Below are 16,247 nucleotides of genomic sequence, written 5' to 3' on the forward strand. Positions count from 1 at the left end.
CGGACCTTGACACAGAAGGTCTTCCTGCATCAGTAGTCACCAGGGAGCATCCGCAATCCCCTTGGTCTCCACTCTGCAGAGCAGACGTGGTAGCAGCTTTAGCGGAGGAAAGGCGTAGATCAGTCGATACTGACCCCACGGAGCCACCAGCGCGTCTGACGCGTCTGCCCAAGGATCTTTTGTCCTGGATATGAATCTCAGCACCTTCTGATTGAGACGGGAAGCCAGGAGATCCACGTCTGGTGTGTCCCATTGCAGGCACAGTAGCCTGAACACCTCCGGATGCAGCGCCCATTCTCGGGTCCAGCATCTGGCGACTTAGGTAGTCCGCCTGCTAGTTTTCCACTCCCTGGATGTAAATGGCCGATAAGGCCGGTACATGTCACTCTGCCCACTGAAGGATGTGAGCGACCTCCGGTGCTGCAGCCGAGCTTCTTGTTCCTCCTTGATGGTTGACATATGCCACCGCCTTGGCATTGTCTGACTGGATCCTGATCGGACACCCTCACAGTCTCATTGACCATGTGGAGAGGCATAGCCTGATCGCTCATAGCTCGAGCACATTGATCGGCAACTTGGATTCCTCCCCCGACCAGAGGCCCTGGGTCGACTGTACTCCCAGTACTCCACCCCAGGCGGTCAAAATGGCGTCCGTTGTGATCACAGTCCAATGTAGAGGTAGGAACGACTTCCCGGACTGAAGTGCCGGGGACCTCAGCCACCAGAGCAGGGAGTCCCTGACTAACTGTCTCACCCGAATCTGCTGATCCAGGGATAACAAAGATTTGTCCCATTTTGTCAAGATATCCTTCTGCAAGACTCTGGTATGAAACTGGGCATACGGTACCGCCTCAAAGGAGGCCACCATGAGGCCTAGGACTCGCTGTAGAAGCGTAGCGATGACCACCAGCGGTTCATCAATAGTTTTACAGCGGTTCTGAGAGTCTGCAGCTTTTCTGAAGGGAGAAACACTCTTGCTTCGAGTCCAGCAGTAGGCTTTGGTACTCCAAGCGCTGAGTTGGTATGAGCACCGACTTCTTTAGCTTCAACAGCCATCCAAATTCCTGCAGGGTTTGCACGGTGATCGCCACATCTTCATTTAATTCTGAGGCGGAAGATGCTTTTAGGAGGAGATCGTCTAGATAACCTACAATCGTGATCCCATGTTGTCGCAACAATGCCAAAATTGGAGCCAATACCTTGGTAAAGACTCGGGGAGCTGATGCCAATCCAAAGGGGAGGGCCACAAACTGGTAGTGGGCTTCCCCAACTGCAAATCGCAGAAACCTCTGATGCCTGTGGCATATGGGTATGTGCAGGAATGCATCCTGGATGTCCAAAAATGCCAGGGAGTCCCCTTGATGGAGCGCATCGACCACTAAGCGAACTGATTCCATTCTGAACCTCTGTAATTTTACAAAGCAATTGAGGGCTTTTTGGGGACTACAAACAGATTGGAGTAGAACCCCTGGAACCTTTCCGACTCTGGAACAGGCACTATCACCCCGCAGCTTAGCAGGTCCCTTACCGCCCCCATTAGGGCCTTCCGGGAGTAAGGGTATGCTGGTGGGGAAAAATCTGTTTGGTAGCCAAGAGAGGAACTCTATCTTTTAGCCAGAGGAAATCAGTTCGCAGACTCAAATTGGTCAGACAGCCAAGAGGCCCATGGGGCTGCAAACTCCTGAAGGCGACCCCCCACCCGTATGACGGGTGGGGGCAAACCTTCATGTGGTAGCACTTTTGCTCGCAGGCTTGCTAGGCTTGCGGTTCCAGGGACGCTTTTGTCCCTCAGAGGTCGTCCGGTCTGGCTGGGAGCGTTTAGTCGAAGCCCTGGTACTCTTCCTACCTGTAGCATTCTTAATGATGTCATCCAACGAGGCTCCAAAGAGCCACTCACCAAGGAAGGGAAGATCCGTCAGGGCTTTTTTAGATGCTTGGGCCATAGACCAGCATTTTAGCCAAATTGGGCGCCTCAGCACCACTGCTGACACTGAAGCCCTGGATAGCCGGGGAAGCGTATCCAGGGCCATGTCACAAATGTACTTAAGGCCTTGTACTAACTGGTCTGCTAGTTCCATACAGACGGGAGTAGCCTGCTGCTTCCCCAATTTGCAGTGCAAAAGTTTTGCCCACTCAGTAGGTGTCTGTGACAGCAGCGCTGTGGCCAGTACTGGTCGCATTGCAGACCCCACAACCATAAACAAAGAACGGGTCACTTACTCTGCCTTCCTGTCCATAGGATTCTTGAACGCAGGAGTCCCCTCTACCAGGATCGTGGTTACTTTATTTAACCTGGATACTGGGGGGTCCACGACCGGAGGAGCCGACCATTTTTTAAGAAGGCTCTCCTCAAGGGGGTAACGCACCACCATACTTTTTGGAACCGAAAAGGTCCATTGCGGTCTTCCCCATTCCTTGAATATGAACTTATCGAAATAAATCAGATACGGAAACACCTTAGGTGCACAGGCTGGCTTATGGGACCCAAAAGGGATCGCTACTTCACCAGAGGGACCTGCTGTATCCTGAATTTTCAGGGTATCACGCACAGCTACGATAAGTGCTCAAACTAGCGCTTTGTCTTGCGCGGACCCGGACGGGGACTCATCCTCACTGTCCGATAGGTCCTGGTCAGCGTCATCTGAAGCAACAGAACAGGGGCTGCCAGCCTCAGCGGGGCCTGAGTCTGCGTCAGAGCTCTCCCCAGAGGACGGGGAGGCAGGGGCTGCTTTTTACCACCTTTGCTCCCGCACACCGCATCCACCAAGGCGAAGAACGTTTCAAGGACCGCCGACAAAGCGTTTGCAGATGAGCTGGTTGCAATTGCAGGGAGTTCTGGGGAAGAAACACCAGTTTCTGAAGCCATGCAGACCCATGCAGTCCCACCCTCCTAGCTGCTGCAGACTGAGGGGCCCCCACCGCAGGACTCACCCCCCCGACTGAGTTCTGTGCCATTCAGCTACAAGTGCCCTGTGGCAGCTCCCAGGTGAAACCGCGCTGTTCTGAGCAGCAGGGACCAGCGCTGAGCCTAAAAACCGTGCTGGGCTACAACAAAATGGCCACTGCCAAGTATAAAGGACATAATCACTGGTAAAATGGCTGGTAAATGGCTGGTAAAATGGCTGCCAAACTACAGCAAAATGGCCCCTGACCATGCTTTCCACTGAGGCACACCAAAAATGGCCGACAATCAACTATACACACTAAGGACAGCGAAAATGGTGGCAGAACAGCGCTATGGCGATCAGCACATGCAGACCTCCAGACACTCAGCGGGGAGACCACAGCCACCCAGGGACACAGCCACCTAGTGCAGCTCCCCATCCAAGGTGAGATCCCCCCAGGGAACCCCTGGCTACAGGGACACACACCGCTCAGCAGCCCATCATGCAGCATCCCCCACGGGGGGTAGGGAAGATAGGGACAGGTAGAGAAGAGAGGGAGGAGAGGGACCCCCAAATCGACCTCCCAGGGATTGCCCAGCTGCTCCATTCTGCTGAGGCAGGGAGAGCTGTACTTACCATCCGGACAAGCTGGGGACATCCCATCACAGACCCACTCTCTGATCAGTACAGGGTGGCTGCTGGCCAAGGCACACTGTGACAAAGACATCAGTAGTCCGGTCATATGTGTGCCCCAGAGCGTTGCACTCACCGGCCGCCCGTGGAGCCTGAGAGGCATGGTGTGGTCGACCCAGCAAGTAGCTATGGTCTGCACACGCTCGATGGCCAGGCTGGGGAGACTACAAGAATAAGGATATCCAGCCAGTCACCCAGCCGGCTGTTGATAGTAGATCACAGGATCCCAAAATTTTGCGCAAAAGGCAAACTTCCGCAAAAAAAATCCCAGGACCGATGGTCCTTCAGGGTTTCTAGGTCCATCTCCTTCACTAGGCAGAAAAAAACTAAAGCTGCTTGGGCGGAACTGTAAAGTTCTGTTTTTTCACATGTATAACATGTGCTGCCTAGTCCTCTCCTGAAGGTGGCGTAACAAACCTATGGTCAAGAATAATGGAGCTGTGTCAGCCAGTGAACGAAAGATAAATATCATTTTTTTTTCAAAATTTTCGTTTTTTCCATTTATATCGCAAAAATAAAAATCACAGAGGCAATCAAATACCATGAAAAGAAAGCTCTATTTGTGGGGAAAAAATGATGCAAATTTTGTTTGGGTACAACATTGCATGACCGCACAATTACCAGTTAAAGCGACGCAGTGCCGAATTGTAAAAAGTGCTCTGGTCAGGAAAGGGGTAAGACTTCATCTCATAACATTTAGTTTTGACAGCGCACTTTACACCTAATACCACATCTACCACATCCCACCAATCCAGGGAATTTTTCTATTTGTCTTTCACTATATTGGCCAAGCCCACCCTTTTTTAATTGTACATACAGGTTTTATAGGCTGAAGGGGTTAACGTTTTTGTTTTAATCGGATTTTATTAGTTTTTTCCAAACAAAATTGAAATAAACCTAATCTAAATTGTCATTCTTTTAGATCTTCAATATTAAAAAACAAATACAAATATTTATAGAACAAACATATTTATTTTAATGTTATATTATTATTTAATATTCTAACATATAAAAATATTTATACAGTGGAGATGGAAAGTATTCAGACCCCCCAGAGGGACCCGAGAAGAGGAGGATCAGCGCTGCTCTGTGCAAAACCACTACACAGAGCAGGTACAGTGGGGACGGAAAGTATTCAGACCCCCCTTACATTTTTCACTCTTTGTTATATTGCAGCCATTTTCTAAAATCTTTTAAGTTTAAGTTTTGTTTTCCTCATTAATGTACACACAGCACCCCATATTGACAGAAAAACACAGAATTGTTGACATGTTTGCAGATTTATTAAAATATAAAAACTGAAATATCACACGGTCCTAAGTATTCAGACCCTTTGCTCAGTATTTAGTAGAAGCCCCCTTTGGATCTAATACAGCCATGAGTCTTTTTTTGGGAAAGATGCAACAAGTTTTTCACACCTGGATTTGGGGATCCTCGGCCATTCCTCCTTGCAGATCCTCTCCAGTTCTGTCAGGTTGGATGATAAATGTTGGTGGACGGCCATTTTTAGGTCTCTCCAGAGATGCTCAATTGGGTTTAAGTCGGGGCTCTGGCTGGGCCATTCAAGAACAGTCACGGAGTTGTTAAGAAGCCACTCCTTCGTTATTTTACCTGTGTGCTTAGGGTCATTGTCTTGTTGGAAGGTAAACCTTCATCCCAGTCTGAGGTCCTGAGCACTCTGGAGAAGGTTTTCATCCAGAATATCCCTGTACTTGGGCGCATTCATCTTTCCTTCGATTACAACCAGTCGTCCTGTCCCTACAGCTGAAAAACACCCCCACAGCATGATGCTGCCACCACCATGCTTCACTGTTGGGACTGTATTGGACAGGTGACGAGCAGTGCCTGGTTTTCATCACACATACCGCTTAGAATTAAGGCCAAAAAGTTCTATCTTGGTCTCATCAGACCAGAGAATCTTATTTCTCACCATCCTGGAGTCCTTCAGGTGTTTTTTAGCAAACTCCATGCAGGCTTTCATGTGTCTTGCACTGAGGAGAGGCTTCCGTAGGGCCACTCTGCCATAAATGCCCAACTGGTTGAGGGATGCAGTGATGGTTGACCTTCTATAACTTTCTCCCATTTCCCGACTGCATCTATGGAGCTCAACCACAGTGATCTTTGGGTTCTTCTTTGCCTCTCTCACCAAGGCTCCTCTCCCCCGATAGCTCAGTTTGGCCGGACGGCCAGCTCTAGCAAGGGTTTTGGGCCTCCCAAATGTCTTCCATTTAAGGATTATGGAGGCCACTGGGCTCTTAGGAACCTTAAGTGCAGCAGAAATGTTTTTGTAATCTTGGCCAGATCTGTGCCTTGCCACAATTCTGTCTCTGAGCTCTTCAGGCAGTCCCTTTGACCTCATGATTCTCATTTGCTCCGACATGCACTGTGAGTAAGGTCTTATATAGACAGGTGTGTGGCTTTCCTAATCAAGTCCAATCAGTATAATCAAACACAGCTGGACTCAAATGAAGGTGTAGAACCATCTCAAGGATGATCAGAGGAAATGGACAGCACCTGAGTTAAATATATCAGTGGAGGCCCGTCCATAGGGGGCACCCGGGCGCCCCCCCCCCCTTCCCATGTAGTAAAAAAAAAAAAATTAAACATGTCACTTTAAGTAAACACATTTTTTTTTAAAATTTCCCTCCCTATGTGCACTGGTGCCGGGCGCAGTGCAATATAGGAAGCGCCACATCTATGCAATCACAAGATTGCAGACGAGGTGCTTCATTTGGCCAAAAAAAGAGCGCTCTGTGGCGCAGCTGATCACGCCACAGCTTCCGGCGCAATCGACTGGCCGAGCAAGTGCACAGACTTGCACTTGAGTGAGCGGTGGGCAGTGCTTCCAACGTCACTCAAGGAAGTGACGTTGGCACAGCACTTCGCTCTTCTGCCCGCCTAAGAGGATCAGGTAAGGGGCTGCCGCATGGCAGCTTACAAATTCTTGATTCTTTATTCAGCGCCACCGCCGGTACCCCCTCCACATCTACAGGGTTACTATGGTGGTCGCACTCGGCAGCATACCCCAACCCCACCCCCCACCCCCTGCTAAACAAGATTTAAAGAAAAAGTGTTATCGGTGGCCGGCAGCATACACTCCCCCCAAAGAAGCTTTAAAAAAAAGGGGTTATTATTAATAACTTCTTAATAAGAACCCTTTTTAAAAAAAATCTTGTCTAAGGGGGGTATGCTGCCGACCACCGATAATAACCCTGATTTTTAAATCTTTACAGGTTGTAGATATGTGCGATTTACAGGTTCTATATATGTGCAATTTACAGGTTGTAGATATGCGATTTGCATGTTGTAGATATGTGCAATTTACAGGTTGTAGATATGTGCAATTTACAGGTTGCAGATATGTGCGATTTACAGAATGCGATTTACAGGTTGTAGATATGTGCAATTTACAGAATGCAGATGTGTGATTTACAGAATGCAGATATGTGCTATTTACAGGTTGCAGGTATGTGCGATTTACAGAATGTGATTTAACAAGATTTAAAAAAAAAGGATTATCGGTGGTCGGCAGCATTAACCCCCATACCTGCCCCCCCAAAAAAGATTTACAGGTTGTAGATATGTGTGATTTGCATGTTGTAGATATGTGCGATTTACAGGTTGTAGATATGTGTGATTTACAGGTTGTAAATATGTGCAATTTACAGGTTGTAGATATGTGCGATTTGCATGTTGTAGATATGCGTAATTTACAGGTTGTAGATATGTGCAATTTACAGGTTGTAGATATGTGCAATTTACAGGTTGCAGATATGTGCGATTTACAGAATGCGATTTACAGAATGCAGATATGTGCGATTTACAGAATGCAGATGTGTGATTTACAGGTTGTAGATATGTGCGATTTACAGAATGCAGATATGTGCTATTTACAGGTTGCAGGTATGTGAGATTTACAGAATGTGATTTACAGAATGCAGATATGTGCGATTTACAGAATGCGATTTACAGAATGCAGATATGTGCGATTTACATGTTGCAGAATGCAGATATGTGCGATTTACAGAATGCAGATGTGCGATTTACAGAATGTGATTTACAGAATGCAGATATGTGTGATTTACAGAATGCAGATGTGCGATTTACAGAATGCGATTTACAGAATGCAGATGTGCGATTTACAGAATGCAGATATGTGCAATTTACATGTTGCAGAATGCAGATATGTGCCATTTATAGGTTGCAGTTATATGCGATTTACAAAATGCAGATATGTGCAATTTACAGGTTGCAGATATGTGCGATTTACAGAATGTGATTTACAGAATGCAGATATGTGTGATTTACAGAATGCAGATATGTGTGATTTACAGAATGTGATTTACAGAATACAGATATGTGTGATTTACAGAATGCAGATATGTGTGATTTACAGAATGCAGATATGTGCGATTTACAGAATGGAGATATGTGCTATTTACAGGTTGTAGATATGTGTAATTTACAGTTTGTGGTTATGTGCGATTTGCATGTTGTAGATATGTGCAATTTACAGGTTGTAGATATGTGCAATTTACAGAATGCAGATATGTGCGATTTACAGAATGCAGATATGTGCTATTTACAAAATGCAGATATGTGCTATTTACAGGTTGCAGATATGTGCGATTTACAGATATGTGCGATTTACAGAATGCGATTTACAGAATGCAGATATTTGCGATTTACAGAATGCGATTTAGAGAATGCAGATATGTGCGATTTAGAGAATGCAGATATGTGCGATTTACAGAATGTGATTTACAGAATGCAGATATGTGCGATTTACAGGTTGCAGATATGTGCGATTTACAGAATGCGATTTACAGAATGCAGATATGTGCGATTTACAGAATGCGATATACAGAATGCAGATATGTGCGATTTACATGTTGCAGAATGCAGATATGTGTGATTTACAGAATGCAATTTACAGAATGCAGATATGTGCGATTTACAGAATGCGATTTACATAATGCAGATATGTGCGATTTACAGAATGCGATTTACAGAATGCAGATATGTGCGATTTACAGAATGTGATTTACAGAATGCAGATGTGCGATTTACAGAATGCGATTTACAGAATGCAGATATGTGCGATTTACAGAATGCAGATGTGTGATTGACAGAATGCAGATATGTGCGATTTACAGAATGCGATTTACAGAATGCAGATATGTGCAATTTACAGAATGCAGATATGTGCGATTTACGTGTTGCAGAATGCAGATATGTGCAATTTACAGGTTGCAGATATGTGCGATTTACAGAATGTGATTTACAGAAAGGAGATGTGCTATTTACAGGTTGCAGATATGTGCGATTTACAGATATGTGCGATTTACAGAATGCGATTTACAGAATGCAGATATGTGCGATTTACAAAATGCAGATGTGTGATTTACAGAATGCGATTTAGAGAATGCAGATATGTGCGATTTAGAGAATGCAGATATGTGCGATTTACAGAATGCGATTTACAGAATGCAGATATGTGCGATTTACAGGTTGCAGATATGTGCGATTTACAGAATGTGATTTACAGAATGCAGATATGTGCGATTTACAGAATGCGATATACAGAATGCAGATATGTGCGATTTACATAATGCGATTTACAGAATGCAGATATGTGCGATTTACAGAATGCGATTTACAGAATGCAGATATGTGCGATTTACAGAATGCGACTTACAGAATGCAGATATGTGCGATTTACAGAATGCGATTTACAGAATGCAGATGTGCGATTTACAGAATGCGATTTACAAAATGCAGATATGTGCGATTTACAGAATGCAGATGTGTGATTGACAGAATGCAGATATGTGCAATTTACAGAATGCAGATATGTGCGATTCACGTGTTGCAGAATGCAGATACGTGCAATTTACAGGTTGCAGATATGTGCAATTTACAGAATGTGATTTACAGAAAGGAGATGTGTGATTTACAGAATGCAGATATGTGCGATTTACAGAATGCAGATATGTGCTATTTACAGGTTGTAGATATGTGCGATTTTCATGTTGTAGATATGTGCAATTTACAATTTGTAGATATGTGCGATTTGCATGTTGTAGATATGTGCAATTTACAGGTTGTAGATATGTGTGATTTGCATGTTGTAGATATGTGCGATTTACAGGTATTAGATATGCTTGATTTACAGAATGCAGATGTGTGATTTACAGAATGCAGATATGTGCGATTTACAGGTTGCAGAATGCAGATATGTGCTATTTACAGGTTGCAGATATGTGTGATTTACAGAATGCAGATGTGTGATTTAGATGTTACAGAATGCAGATATGTGCTATTTACAGGTTGCAGATATGTGCTATTTATAGGTTGCAGATATGTGCTATTTACAGGTTGCAGATATGTGCGATTTACAGAATGCAGATATGTGCGATTTACAGAATGCGATTTACAGAATGCAGATATGTGCGATTTACAGGTTGCAGATATGTGCGATTTACAGAATGCGATTTACAGAATGCAGATATGTGCGATTTACATGTTGCAGAATGCAGATATGTGTGATTTACAGAATGCAATTTACAGAATGCAGATATGTGCGATTTACAGAATGCGATTTACATAATGCAGATATGTGCGATTTACAGAATGCGATTTACAGAATGCAGATATGTGCGATTTACAGAATGCGATTTACAGAATGCAGATGTGCGATTTACAGAATGCGATTTACAGAATGCAGATATGTGCGATTTACAGAATGCAGATGTGTGATTGACAGAATGCAGATATGTGCGATTTACAGAATGCAATTTACAGAATGCAGATATGTGCAATTTACAGAATGCAGATATGTGCGATTTACGTGTTGCAGAATGCAGATATGTGCAATTTACAGGTTGCAGATATGTGCGATTTACAGAATGTGATTTACAGAAAGGAGATGTGCTATTTACAGGTTGCAGATATGTGCGATTTACAGATATGTGCGATTTACAGAATGCGATTTACAGAATGCAGATATGTGCGATTTACAAAATGCAGATGTGTGATTTACAGAATGCGATTTAGAGAATGCAGATATGTGCGATTTAGAGAATGCAGATATGTGCGATTTACAGAATGCGATTTACAGAATGCAGATATGTGCGATTTACAGGTTGCAGATATGTGCGATTTACAGAATGTGATTTACAGAATGCAGATATGTGCGATTTACAGAATGTGATTTACAGAATGCAGATATGTGCGATTTACAGAATGCGATATACAGAATGCAGATATGTGCGATTTACAGAATGCGATATACAGAATGCAGATATGTGCGATTTACAGAATGCGATTTACAGAATGCAGATATGTGCGATTTACAGAATGCGATTTACAGAATGCAGATATGTGCGATTTACAGAATGCGATTTACAGAATGCAGATATGTGCGATTTACAGAATGCGATTTACAGAATGCAGATGTGCGATTTACAGAATGCGATTTACAAAATGCAGATATGTGCGATTTACAGAATGCAGATGTGTGATTGACAGAATGCAGATATGTGCGATTTACAGAATGCAGATATGTGCAATTTACAGAATGCAGATATGTGCGATTCACGTGTTGCAGAATGCAGATACGTGCAATTTACAGGTTGCAGATATGTGCAATTTACAGAATGTGATTTACAGAAAGGAGATGTGTGATTTACAGAATGCAGATATGTGCGATTTACAGAATGCAGATATGTGCTATTTACAGGTTGTAGATATGTGCGATTTTCATGTTGTAGATATGTGCAATTTACAATTTGTAGATATGTGCGATTTGCATGTTGTAGATATGTGCAATTTACAGGTTGTAGATATGTGTGATTTGCATGTTGTAGATATGTGCGATTTACAGGTATTAGATATGCTTGATTTACAGAATGCAGATGTGTGATTTACAGAATGCAGATATGTGCGATTTACAGGTTGCAGAATGCAGATATGTGCTATTTACAGGTTGCAGATATGTGCGATTTACAGAATGCAGATATGTGTGATTTACAGAATGCAGATATGTGTGATTTAGATGTTACAGAATGCAGATTTGTGCTATTTACAGGTTGCAGATATGTGCTATTTATAGGTTGCAGATATGTGCTATTTACAGGTTGCAGATATGTGCGATTTACAGAATGCAGATATGTGCGATTTACAGAATGCGATTTACAGAATGCAGATATGTGCGATTTACAGGTTGTAGATATGTGCGATTTGCATGTTGTAGATATGTGCAATTTACAGGTTGTAGATATGTTCGATTTACAGAATGCAGATGTGTGATTTACAGAATGCAGATGTGTGTGATTTACATGTTGCAGAATGCAGATATGTGCTATTTACAGGTTGCAGATATGTGCGATTTACAGGTTGCAGATATGTGCGATTTACAAAATTCGATTTACAGAATGCAGATATGTGCCATTTACAGGTTGCAGAAAAGGTGCCTGATGTGGTTATACACAAGATAGACATGATTCATCTGCTTTAGTAGAGCCCTGTGTATAGTGTGCAGCCTGGTATATGATGTTGATTCGATAAGGGGTGTGGCTTGTGATAAATGGGAGGGGCCAAATCTGAGGGGCGTGGTCTTGCACCCCCCCATCCTAAAACTTCACCAGCCGCCACTGAAATATATGAGTGTCACAGCAAAGGGTCTGAATACTTAGGACCATGTGATATTTTAGTTTTTCTTTTTTAATAAATCTGCAAAAATGTCAACAATTCTGTTTTTTTCTGTCAATATGGGGTGCTGTGTGTACATTAATGAGGGAAAAACATGATTTTAGCAAATGACTGCAATATAACAAAGAGTGAAAAAAAAGGGGGTCTGAATACTTTCCATCCCCACTGTATATACAAATATAAACCAGTATAAATGTAAACTAGATATTCAAAAAAAACCTTATAAGATAAGGAAATCTATCACACGAGCTTAAAACATAAAGTACGTAGCTTTTCCTCAATACCTCAAAACATAAAAAGAAAAATCCCTTCCCTTCCTTACACCACGGCCCCTCAGTAACCCTCCCCCACCCCCGCCCTATCTACATAGAGTGCAGTAACCCAACACTCCTGTAAATGAAGGAAAATCAGGAATGTGAGTTGGGAAATTCTCTTGTAGAGGAAGGCTGACCCCCTAAAACAGGAAAACAAAACACCATTATCCAAACGCGGTTTCTGAAAAATGAAATTGTCGCGATTGTCGTGAGATAAATCGCAGCAACCCACCTCGCGTGAAGCATGTCGCCCAAAAGTAGCTCCTGAACTTTTTTGTGGGCAACGTGCCTCAACGCGATGCTGGTTGCCTTCGAGTGCAGCACGATTTATAGCGGAAGACCCTCACCACGATTTTTGGTGTCATTCAGATGAATGGCCTCTCAAATGTGAGTCCCGCGATTTGTCATTCACACATCGGCACTTTTAAATCGCAGGAAGAATCGCGGCAAATCTGCCCGCGATTCAAAACGCTGAAGTGTGAATGCAGCTGTAGGGTGATCCCAAAATATTGCACTTCATTGCTGTGAGGTGATATTTTCCAATAAAAGCGTTTGGATGTTGCTTGAAAGATCAATGTTGTGCCGGAAAATATGGATGGCGATCTGTCACTTTACCAGTTCCCAACTTCCCAACTCAGTGTTATCAGTGGGGTACCCCAAAGTTCAGAGTTATCAGTGGGGTACCCCAAGGTTCAGTGTTATTTGTTGTGTACCCCAAAGAGTAGTGTTATCAGTGGTGTACCCCAAAGATAAGTGTTATCAGTGGTGTACCCCAAGGTTCAGTGTTATTTGCGGTGTACCCCAAGATTCAGTGTTATTAGTGGGGTACCCCGAGGTTCAGTGTTATTAGTGGGGTACCCCAAAGATCAGTGTTATCAGTGGTTTACCCCAAGGTTCAGTGTTAGTGGTGTACCCCAAAGATCAGTGTTATCAGTGGTGTACCCCAAAGATCAGTGTTATTTGTGGTGTACCCCAAGGTTCAGTATTATTAGTAGTGTACCCCAAGATTCAGTGTTATCAGTGGTGTACCCCAAGGTTCAGTGTTATTTGCGGTGTACCCCAAGGTTCAGTGTTATCAGTGGTGTACCCCAAGGTTCAGTGTTATCAGTGGTGTACCCCAAAGATTAGTGTTATCAGTGGTGTACCCCAAAGTTCAATGATATTAGTGGTGTGCCACAAGGATCAGTGTTATTTGTGGTGTATCCCAAGGTTCCGTTTTATTAGTGGGGTACCCCAAGGTTCAGTGTTAACAGTGGTGTACCCAAAGGATCAGTGTTATTTGTGGTGTACCCCAAGGTTCAGTGTTATTAGTGGTGTACCCCAAAGATTAGTGTTATCAGTGTGTACCCCAAAGTTCAGTGTTTTTTGTAGTGTGCCACAAGGATCTGTGTTATTTGTGGTGCACCCCAAGGAGCGAGCGCCCCCTCTCCTGAACTATACCAGGCCACATACCCTCAACACAAGGGGGATGCTTTGAGGCAGGGAGGGCTCTGCCCCCCCCCCCCCCAACACACCTTGTCCCCATGTTGATTGGGATAAGGATCTCTTCCTGACAGCCCTGTGGGGGGCTGTGGGTGGGGGGGGGACTTATCAGAATCTGTAAGCCCCCTTTAACAAGGGGGGCCCCAGATCATGCCTCCCCCTTTATGTAAATGGGTAGGGGGTACCCCTACCCATTCACCAAAAAAGTGTTAAAGTAAATAAAGACAGTACAAGTGTTTTTGAAAAAACAATGTCTCCTGATGTAGATCTATCGTCAATTACAACGCCTGCCGCTAGCGCCAAACACCCAAAAAAACAGGACAACTGTTAGTCGTCACTCCACAAATCTGCCCTTCATGGAAGAGTGGCAAGAAGACAGTCATTGTTGAAAGAAACCCATCAGAAGTCCCATTTACATTGTTTCTTTGAAAACCATTTATAATTTTCCTTCCACTTCACAATTATGTGACACTTTGTGTTGGTCTATCACATAAAATCCCAATAAAATACATTTATGTTTTTGGTTGTGTAGCGGATGACATTTTGGACAAAGTGTCATTCATGTGTAAATTTAGTTTTTTTGCCTGAGAACAGTAGTGGGGTTCTGAGGGTTAATTACGTTGGTGTAACTTTAACATCAGTTTGGCTGGGCTGTGTTAGAAGTTCTGCTTGGTCATATGTACAGTGAGGTGCACATGACAGGCTGGAACCAGGCCTGGTTGGATGTTTTGGCTATCAGCCTTCTCAGAACCAATCAGTGGGTGTGCCGGGCCTTGCTGAGGAGTCTGGGAGGGGGTACTTAAGATGTTGAGGTCACGTGTCAGCCCTTGTACACACAGTCGGAGATTCCGACGGAATGTTTCCTATCGGACTGTTTTGTCGGATATTCCGACTGTGTGTGGTCTCCATCGGACTGTTTCCGTCGGAGTATCCGACGGACCAACTTTTCCAACTTGTCTGTAAAATTTTCCGACAAAATGCTCCGATCGGACATACTCCGATCATGTGTAGCCTACTCCAGTGATGGCGAACCTTGGCACCCCAGATGTTTTGGAACTACATTTCCCATGATGCTCATGCACTCTGCAGTGTAGTAGAGCATCATGGGAAATGTAGTTCCAAAACATCTGGAGTGCCAAGGTTCACCATCACTGGCTTACTCCGACGGACAAAGTGCCACGCATGCTCAGATCAAATTCCTACACCAAAGCTATTGGCTACTAGCGTGAACGTAGTCCCATCGTAATGAAATAACGTCATCACGTTACGTACAATCGGATTTTACGACAACTTTGTCCGACCGTGTGTATGCAACAGTTTTGGACAAAATCCAACGGATTTGGTTGTCAGAATGTCCGACCGTGTGTACAAGGGCTTAGAGAGAGGAGTTTGTGAGGCCCCTGTGGTCCGGTCTGGTTTTCCAGGACCGGGGTAGCCCCGCGAGGGGTCATGGGGTGCTCGACATCCTGCAACATGCTTCTGTTGGTTACACCCACTAGACTCGCCTGGTCTGGGGTAGGGATCCATCTGTTCCCGAGTCTCAGAACCGGCTGGTCCAAGGCGCAGTAACTGAGGGAGGATTCAAGGTGTCCGGGTGTGCTCTCGGCTTGGAGGGGCACCGCAGCTCGTGAAAGTGACCGGGGAGGACTCTTCGGAGGAGGGCCGACAAGTGGCATCCTGAGAAGTGCCTGGTTACTGAGTTTGACATTGATGAATCCACGCTTTTTCCAGTACTATCAAGGAGACAGAGAACGTTCCAAGTACTGAGAGAAAAGGTTCCTGTTCACTTTCAGTTATAGCTTGTCCACGTTCAGAGGATTTTACAAGTTCTGAATCAACGTGCTGACTGCCATGATCTCTGGCTAGAGATCTGTTCAGCCTTGAAGTGCCCAGCTGCGAGTGGCTACTCTCTGAATGGAATAAGAGACTTTGTTGTATCTGCAGTTCAAGGTGCCTGAGTTCTTCACCCTTGCCCTCTGTTCCTATACGAGACTGTGTTATTGGATGTCACCCTTGCAAAATAAAACCTTCTAAATGGACTTTATTGGTGTCACCATCCAAGTTGTTGGGTACCAACCCTGGGAACCCCTAGACGTGGAAGAACAAGCCAAGCTGAGGTAACCGGTAAGCCCAATAAGTCAAGGCCACCCTGCAAAGGGTT

General features: G+C 44.3%; 1 protein-coding gene across 1 annotated transcript in view; it reads right to left on the reverse strand.

The window, feature by feature from the left end:
• LOC143961698 (C-type lectin domain family 10 member A-like) overlaps positions 1-16,247 on the reverse strand; it is a 113,689-nt gene that overhangs the window by 96,388 nt on the left and 1,054 nt on the right. The gene's annotated exons all lie outside the window — the stretch shown is intronic.

Source organism: Lithobates pipiens, unplaced genomic scaffold (assembly GCF_037356315.1).
Source record: "Lithobates pipiens isolate NorthernLeopardFrog02 unplaced genomic scaffold, aLitPip1_a1.2 Scaffold_8, whole genome shotgun sequence".
In the NCBI taxonomy this organism is placed as follows: domain Eukaryota; kingdom Metazoa; phylum Chordata; class Amphibia; order Anura; family Ranidae; genus Lithobates; species Lithobates pipiens.